This window comes from Chiloscyllium plagiosum, unplaced genomic scaffold (genome assembly GCF_037043375.1).
Source record: "Chiloscyllium plagiosum isolate Xiang-an unplaced genomic scaffold, Cpla_swu_hap1 HiC_scaffold_38, whole genome shotgun sequence".
Taxonomy (NCBI): domain Eukaryota; kingdom Metazoa; phylum Chordata; class Chondrichthyes; order Orectolobiformes; family Hemiscylliidae; genus Chiloscyllium; species Chiloscyllium plagiosum.
The window spans coordinates 22,999,879-23,003,150 of NW_028270176.1; the positions used below are offsets into that span (position 1 = coordinate 22,999,879).

The 3,272-nt window shown below is 41.3% G+C and overlaps 1 pseudogene; it reads right to left on the bottom strand.

Annotated features, from left to right (window-relative positions):
• Positions 1-301: 301 nt before the first annotated feature.
• Positions 302-2,962, bottom strand: LOC148139304 (uncharacterized; annotated as a pseudogene).
• Positions 2,963-3,272: the final 310 nt, after the last annotated feature.

Sequence of the window (3,272 nt, forward strand, 5' to 3'; positions counted from 1 at the left end):
TGTGAGAGAGGGACTCTGTGTGTGTGTGAGTGAGGAGAGTGTGTGTGTGAGAAGTGTGTGTGAGAGGGAGAGTGTGTGTGTGTGTGTGTGTGAGGAGTGTGTGTGAGAGGGAGAGTGTGTGTGTGTGTGTGTGAGAGGGAGTGTGTGTGAGAGAGAGGGAGTGTGTGTGAGAGAGGGAGTGTGTTTGAGAGAGGGAGTGTGTGTGAACACACATGGTGCAGACATTCCAATGGAGCATGTTTCTTCTCCCTGTTGGATCTAAGCTGTTCATTGCTGAGAGGGAGAAAAACAAGGGAGAAGGCTACAAGCTTGTCCCTGTGACTGTTGACAGAACTTTAACAATGAGATTAAATGGGTATTTCACCCCGTTCTTCAGCTCCTCTCTGAATTTAGTCTGGGTCACAACATAAATACCTGTGTTAGTGCAAGTACTGAGTACTTGCAACATCTTTGATGTGCGGTATCTGGTGTCGTTCGGGTCAGTATAGGAGTAATACGGTATCATATCTGCAATTCGCCGGTAAATGATGTACACAATGTGTAACACCCATAACAGGATGAAACTGCCTGAAATGCTCAAGAGTAAAATAATGGATTACCTGCGACTCTTCATCTCTGGATCATTGTGCTCATCTCTGTAGCTTTTGCCCCGAGGTCCTCTTTGAACTTTACTTGCTACTGAAATGTGTCTGACTGTCAAAACATTGAGCAGCAGAATTAAAAAGAAAGGGATACAAGGTGTTAAAATGTAACGAATCAGTTCTAATGCAGCCCATCCAGGGGATGTGTGGAAGCTTGGTTTTGTGATACAATTCCAGGGAACATTACCAATTACATATTCTGGTTCCTTTACAAAGCACCAAGGGACAGACTCCAAACAGCCCAGCAGGGTCACTGTTGCTATAACCACAGCCGCGGTTTTCTTGGTGCAATATTTTGTTTTCAGATTCTCGCAACAAATGGCCACAAATCGATCCACGGTGAAAGCAACTGTGAGCCACACAGAAACAACAGTGGCTGCCACGGCTGAAAAATAAATGACAATGCAGAGAGGAGTAATGAAAATGAAGGAATCTGCAAAATAAATTGAGGCTGACCACCTCAATAAGGGATCGGTGATAACAACAAGAAGATCGGTAGCTGCCATTCCCACAAGGTAGCAAGTGATACATGGCGAGAGACCACACTTGCCTCGGCATAGGATTACAATGGCCACCAGGTTAACTATCAGAGAGAAGGAGAGAGGAAAAGATCAATCAGCAGCTACACATTTAATTTTGTCTTCACATCCTGCACCCTGTTCACCAGTCTAATAACCAAATCCAGCCGAACAGTGAAGTCTCCATCAATGTTTCAGTGCTTCTCCAGATGCTCCAAGCTTCCACCTCTGCCGGCACAATTTTCATTTAATCTGCACGCATGGAATGAAGACAATCTAAACTGTCTTCTAGATATCAACCCAATAAACTAACGCTCCTCAAATTTTACAGTGTACTGTGTAATGTCCCTGTTGAGAAGAAACAAAAACAAAGCTCCAAACATACCAAACTGTTCAAGGGGAAAGGAAAACCAATGGACAAAGTTTCCTTTATCTAACTTTTATACTAATATCCAAAGCAAAGTCAATATATATTAAACATGAATTCATGGCAAATTGCAGTAAGTTAATGGTTAACAGGTAGACAACTCAGCATGTATGTGACAAATTACAGCCTTAATGTCTGTCAAGACAGTCCTGAAGAAGGGTTACACCCGAAATGTCGACTTCTCCACCTCCTAATGCTGCCTGGCCTACTGTGTTCTTCTGGCCTACTGCCTGTATATTTAAGACTCTAACTTCAGTGCCTTTCCTTGCAAGATATGGTTTCCCAAAGACCAGATCTAAATTAAAAGGTGTTCCATGTGTACTTTCTTTGACACAATGGTACATTTCACAGAGGCTGTGAGTCGACTCCCCTTCACTCTTGGCTGCATACATCAATTGAGACTTCCTTTTTCCGAACTGTCAGTGGAGACATTATGCACTGTGGGCCAATTCACAGCTCTCATTTGTTTGAAAGTAACAGAAACAGTGAAAACTTTGACTTGCATATCACCCACTCCAACAGCCAGCCTTCGATTCTCATTTTCCAATTACATCACCATCTTCTTCCCTTGCAAAAACCACTTTCAGGGATCCATATTACACACCTTCCCTAGCACAGGAATGTTGGGTTTTTCGACCCTTTGCTCTGAACTCACACACACCAGGGCCTGTGAATATTTCAGCCCAATGTTTCTTACAGAAATCGACATAACCTGCAATATAATGCATGATCAATAATGATGGAAAAGTTATCAATCACTTCTGTTCCATATATCAGGACAAACCTCACCCTCAGAAAACATATCCAGCTCAACAATGCCCAATGCCCACCTCCTCCATTATAAACAGCAGAAAATTCACTTATCAGAACACTTTATCACAGAGAACAGGTGTTTTGATAAATCCGTATAAGAGGTGGTGCCTCATCATTCTTTAAAATATCGCTGATTTAAAAACTTACACTGCGGTTAACCCCACAAAGTGAAATTATTAACACTTCCTGGTGGTCTGATTCCTGCTCTTAACACAGATATGTAATTCCAATACGTTCAGGGAGAGAAGGACCCTGCAATAATACCAAACTTTAATCAGCAAAGACAACTATCAATATGGCGTGGTCCTGTCAAAATTGAAACAGCAGCATATATGTTATCATCCAACTGTTGGACAGACCAGATGGCTGTCTAAAACAGTCAAATGTAATGTCAGGAACAGCCAACAATAGATTTACAACACTATTAAATGTGATAACATCTTACCAGGAACTCCAACAGCTGAAATTAAAGGATAATAAACACGTCTTATCTCCCATAATACAGAATAGCCCATTTCTGTGAAAGACACTGATTTCTATTGGTTTGTGTCCAAGACTCTGACAAGATCTCACGCTGATCCACTCTGATAGGTTTTATATGAAGAATAAATCTCCACTGACATTGTTATTCACCTGTTCATTTAGATTATTTACAAGTAATTGAACAAACACATTACTCACCAGATTCACCTCTGATGTGGTGAATGGAGAACAACTATTTCATGGTCCAGAAGCTATTGCTTGGGATTATCTCAGTAATGAAGCTGGAATCAGTTCATTTACTAATTTCATGTAATCTTCAGGAGCAAATTCACTGTCATCGATACAATTATAAATGTGACAGATTTCTCCACTCTCCAACTTTATCAGGGA